We start from the raw sequence: 6,000 nt of genomic DNA, 5'->3' as shown, positions 1-6,000 counted from the left end.
GGGTCCTGGCCCCTGTCTTAGCTGTATCCATTCCCGTGCTGTCAAAATAAACTCACATAGATGGAAAAGATGGATGAGTTTGGAGGCACCCAAGCCCTTTAAGGGGGTCCATCTTTTCCCATACTTGCTTTACTTGAATTCAGAGTGGGAAAATAAGTGTCTTTTCCTTCTGCATGTCTCCATCCTGCCTGTCAGGCACCTGGCAGGATGCAGACCCACCATCAAGCTGCTGATTTAGCCAAGACAGCCCAAAACACCTAGCAGAAGCTCTTCCGACAGCTTTCTCCTCAGCGCTTTTTGCCGTGCCCAGCAGCTGGTGCTCTTGGATCTGCTGTGGCCACCCTAAAAAAAAAAAAAAAAAAAAAAAGACCCGGCTGCACCGTAAAAAAAAGCCCTGGGCCTGCCTCTCCAGGGGTGCCAAGGTCTGGAGCTGGTGGTCCCCACCAGCTGGGATGCTGCCTCTTCCCCACCAGGATGGATGGGATCTGCTTATCCTCCTGATGACCAGAAATTTACATCCAGTCATTTGACATGACGAATGCTTATCAAACACCAAGGAACAACGGGGTACATCCCCAAACCCCTCTCCAATGCCTGTTTTCCCACCGGATGCTGCGGTTTTGCGAAGGCACCTGCACAGTACCTGGGCATCACAGCACCCACCTGCCTCTGCCTCCAACAAACCCTCCCAGGAATGACCCCGAGCCTGGTGTGAGTCCTTGGAGCCTTATTCTGACAGCAAAACTTGGCGATTTGTCTCGTCCAGTCCAGGCCGAGCCACACAGCCCCACGGTGCATGGGGTTTTCCCATACCTGGGAGGGCAACTGCACTCTCCAGGGGCTCCTTCAGCTTCTTTCCCCCCTCCACCAACACAGCGTCAGCTCAGTGAGTCCGGGGGCAGCCCAAGGCAAGCGCCTCAGATGATGAGCAAGGCCAGGGCTGCACAAAACCCCTGGATGTGGGGGCAAAATGGCTTGTCCCCCCTTCCCTGGTGCCCACACCAGCCCCTCGGGGGAAGCACACAAACCTGCTGGAGACCCTCCGCGGTCACTGTGACCCGTCCCTGCTGTGCCATGAGCCATGCCACTCCAGGGATGTTTTACCACCCGCGTCCCCTGCAGCAGCGGGTATTGCCGGACTCTTTTACGCCATCCCCTCTGGCTGCCTTTTTACCAGGCAGCTCCCTCGAGCCTTATTCTGGAGGACAATGCACAGAATCCCTGCAACGTCAGGAGAAAAGGCTGCCGGGGTTAGGGACTGGGGGGCTTTTACCAAAACGGGAGGTTCCCTGTGGTTTTGGCTGCCAGGTTGTGTTGCAGTTTGGCTTTTTCCTCCAAGCCCTGTCTCCCGGAGGGCCGAGACTGCAGAGGGGTTGCTGCCTTTAATGGGAACAAGTAGAGGTCAGCTTCTAGCCCTGCAACACCACACACGCTGGAGCAGCCCGGAAAGGAAAGGCTCCATAAAAGGAGCACTAAATACTGGATTTTGGTTCATTTCATGATTTTTCCAGGGTCTTATGACCATGCAGTCAGCATGGTGCTGTGAGCAGAGAGTTTGCAGGCAGAGCTGCTCCACCAGCCAGGGTCAGCTGGTGGATCATCAACCAGAAACACAAGTGGGTTATTGATAGGAGGATGCTTGGGAAAAAATGCATCTGCCCAGACATGCTGGCACAAGGCAGGAGGGCTACTGTCCCCGTCCCACCATCCTGTGGGCTCTGCAGTCCCCGTAGTCAAAATATAGGAAGGATAACCCCAGTCCTCCCTTCCAGATGGGGTCAGCTGGAAAACACACAAGGGTCCTGACAACCCCCAACCCACGGTGTCCCATGAGGGACAGGGCAGGTGGTGCCCTGGTGTCCCCTTCTGCATCCTGGGAGGATGATGGGTCCAGCACAGAGACGCTCCCGAGCCGGCATCGGGGCTGTGGCTGGTGTCACAGCAGTTTCCCACATCTCCTTGGCCCTCCATGTCCATCGTTAAGGACCCCCAGGAAAATGGGCACAAGCAGATCCAGGGTGCCTAAGAGGTCACCCCTGCACCCCACGAGCAGCCTGGCAATAACCAAGACAATCAGCGTTTCAGGGTGGCTGTGCTTTTGGCAGGCAAGCTGAGCTGCAAAACAGTACTTTTAGGCATCGCTGGCAAAGTCTGTTAAAGGAGCGATTCAGCAAATACTGCCCAGGCACCAAAGGTGGCACTCACATTAGTCAAGAAAAATAGCTACATTTATCAAAAAAAGGCTCCATGTGGATGGACACAGCCAGCTCAAAGGGGGACTTCGGGTGAGGCATAAAGGGAGGATAAATGAAGTGATCGGCGTTGTTGCGTACAACAGAGGGTCTGCTGCCTTCATGCTTGAAGAAGTGCCCTGTTATGTGTATGTGTATGTTATGTGTATGCGGGGGCAGCTCGCAGAGCGGCGGTGACTTTGCTTTCCCGGCTCTTGCAACATCCCAGCAGGCTGCGAGGATACGGCACGCGCCAGACAAGCCGAGTCTCTGCCGACCCCACTGCCAGCGCTGCCAGTGGCTGGGGGACACGTCAGCACAGAGCCATCGGGTCCCCCGCCCCCGGCAAAGCCATGGGATGTCCCCATCTGCAAAGCCTCGCTGCAGGGGCTGGGCAGGGAGCGCCGGGGGGCTCTGCCTGGGCCACTTGTCCCTCTGGCAACCCTCCCAGAGCCACTGCCCTGCCACATGGTCCCCCAGAGCTGTTGCCCCCCGACCCCTGCTCCCCAAAGCCCTCCTAGATCCCTGCCTCTCTGTACACTCCCTACAGCATGGCCATGCCGTGTCTTTCACAGAGCTGTACTCCCTCCATTCCCCCTACTCCCACTCCCTGCCCAGTCTCATCCTTCCCAGTCCCATCCAAACCACATCCCTCCCAGTCCCATACCTCCCAGTTCCATCCCTCCCCACACCCCTCCCAATCCCATCCTTCCCAGTCCCATCCAAACCACATCCTTCCCAGCCTCATCTCCCCTCATCTCTCCCCACCCCATCTCTCCCCACATCCCTCCCAGCTCCATCCCTCCTTACGCCCCTCCCAGCCCCATGTTTCCCTATACCTCTCCCAGCCCCACCCTTCCCTGTATGATCTCCCATATCCCTCCCAGCCCTATACCCTCCCCAAACCCACCTCTCTCTACAGCTCCTCCACTCTCATCCCTCCCTACCCCCACCCCAGCCCCAGCCCTTCCTTCCCCTCGCTGGGGGCACACAGACCCCCACGGCCCCTCTTGTGGGCTCCAAATAGCCATGATTCAACCCACTGGCTTACAAGGATGAAATATTGCTGCTGATGTTGTCACCACGGCACCTGGATGGGGACTGTGAGTAGGTGTGAGCAGCTGATCTCGCATGCACATGGCGAGTCCTGCACCAAACACTATCCTCGGGCAGACAGGGAAGGAGGCAGCAGGGTGGGGGTATAAGAGCAAGGCTGTTTGGAGGCAAACATCAGTCTGAGCAGGAAAGCTGATATTCCCCAGCACCTGCCAGACTCGTGACATGGGGTCCAGGGTGGGAGCCATGCAAGGCCAAAGGTTGGCCAGGCTTTTTCTAGTGGTCAGAAAACTGCTGGGTCTGAGGTCATCTTTCCTGAGACCAGGAGCAGCCAGGCTTGGCAAGTTCGAGCCTCACAAAGCTCTTGAGATGCAATGAGTCGACAGTTCCCAGATCACATCCCCAGGGTCAACACTCACAGCTCCAGAGCCACAAGCAGAGATGGATGCTGCCTCCCAGCACAGACCAGTGCCCAGCTCCCGGGGCTGTTTCCCTCCCCATCCCTGCTTCTCCTTTGCCCAAAGCCTCCTTTCCCCTGGACCTTCTCAGCACTAGGAAGGCTAGGCTGCATGTGAGGGGGGGGGGGACGGGGCTTGGCTGACCCCCTGCTTCTTCTCCTTGGCTCCCTGGAGGTGCCGGCTGCATCCCTGAGATGATGGCCTGAGATGCTTGGTCCCGTCGGACCCAGCGCTGAACTTTCCAGTCCGTTCTGAGCCAACGGAGCCGGACTCAGGCAACGGCCACCTCTCCCAGGCACCGGGGACACTGGGAACGGATCCAGCACCCAGACAGATGGGCAGGGAGAGCTGGTGTTCCAAAAGTGATATATAGATTTTTAATTAATAAAATCATGATTGTGATTTAAAATTTAAATGCATTACTATTCTTTAATTAGTAAAATTAATTCCCTAGAGAAAAGAGATGAACAGTGGTCACAGGGCTAGGGGGAACACATTGACAAATCGCAGCCCCCACTTCTGCTTCGCCCTGGCCCTGCAGAGGTGCAGAGGAGGGAGGACGGGGTGAGGGGGGGTTCAGGGGGGTCTGTGCAAGAAGCCGTGCTGAATTTTGGAAGCCAGAGGAGAGGCGCGTGTTGCTCTGGGCGCTGCAGCACCTGTTGGGGAAATCCAGAGCTGGGGGGGCACCAGTGGCTCCGTGCCGCCGTGGCCATGATCCGGGCTCTCGACAGCCACCTCCATCCATTTATTTTTCATTATTCCCCCTCTGCCCTCTCCTGCCCTGCTGCAGGGCTGCTCGGGCATGAAGTGGGCTGTTAGAGAACCCCCACACACCCTTCAGTACCTCTGGGATGCTGCTTCCTTCTCCCTGGATTTATATATATATGATACTCATAGATTATAGCGATAGATTAAAAAAATAAAGTGGGGGAAGAAAAGGCCAGCTAGAGGATCCCATGGGCCGGTGCCCACCCCAGCAGCACGTCTTCCCCTTAAAGACAGTAACAAAACCCAGACAATGATCCCAGTGAGTTCCTGGGGGAGCCCCCGCTCCCAATGCCCTGGCCCGGACCCCCCCAACTCCCCTCCGCGCCAACCCTTTGCTGCCTCAGAAAACCACAATAATGGCGGCGGCTGGGAGCCGGGCCTGGTCTCCTGCGGGACGTGTCACCGGAGCGGGCTGAGTGACCGGGACAGCCCTGCGAGGGAGCTGCCTCTGCCCGGGCTCGGGCTGCGCTGGCTGCGGCCACAGATCAGCCTGCGCCAGCTGCGCCTCAGGGATGGAGGTGGAAAAGGCAGCCGGGACCCTCGGCCTCTCCCATGCCTGTGGATAACCCCATCCCAAGGACCGGCCGGGAGTGGGGCGGGGCGTCGCCCAGCAACGGGGGACGCTGCATTGTCCCTTGTCACCCGTCCCACCGCCGCTGTGACCACTCTGCTGCTAGGAGGCAACAGAGGAGGAGGAGGAGGAGGAGAAGCACGAGGACAAGGAGGACGCGCACAGGGAGGAGGACGAGGACGAGGGGAGGAGGAGGAAGCCTTTGACTGCCCATCCCTCCCACCCATCCCAGTCTCCCCCAGGCAGAAAGGGCCCCCTGGGCAGCTCTTTCTCCCACTCCCCCAGGAGCTCAGGTCCCGCTCAGGTCCCTCTGTCGCTTCAGGCACGGCAGCAGCCATGGCCCAGCTCAGCCTGGCCCAGCTGCTGGATGTCACCTTCGGGACGACCAAGATCAGGGCCATCGACTTCGTGGCCCTGCGCAGACTGCTGCTGGCCATGCTCTGGCACCTGGGCCTGCAAGACCTCCCTGTGGAGACGTGGGGACACAGCCCGACCCCTCTCCTGGAGAGGGACCAGCCTGCCAAGGCACCCCCTGTTCTGGAGAAGAAGGGGGACAGGGCCCAGGGCACGCGGCAGCAGCCCCAGGAGCCACGGGAGCGGCTGCAGGAGACCACGAGCGGCCCCCAGTTCACCTGCGAGACCACCTACGTCCGGAAGTTAGAGAGGAAAATCAAAGAGAACGGGAGCAGCATCTTCAAGGTAGGGGCTTCTGCCAGTCTCCTGGGTGCTCCCCCACGAGACACCCCCTCCTCCAGGGTCCACGCCGCCGTTGCATCCCCTTACACCGAGGTCTGCTTTAAGCCTGAGCCCATGGCAGCACGTGGGCCTTCACAGCCGGAAAGAACTGGAGTTTTGGGGAGGAAGAGCTGGGGCTGAAATGCCCCACTAGCTGGAGGCTCAGCAGCCCTGGAGCTCT

The sequence above is a fragment of the Chroicocephalus ridibundus genome, chromosome 14 (genome assembly GCF_963924245.1).
Source record: "Chroicocephalus ridibundus chromosome 14, bChrRid1.1, whole genome shotgun sequence".
Taxonomy (NCBI): Eukaryota; Metazoa; Chordata; class Aves; order Charadriiformes; family Laridae; genus Chroicocephalus; species Chroicocephalus ridibundus.
Note: the sequence above shows the minus strand (reverse complement) of the source record.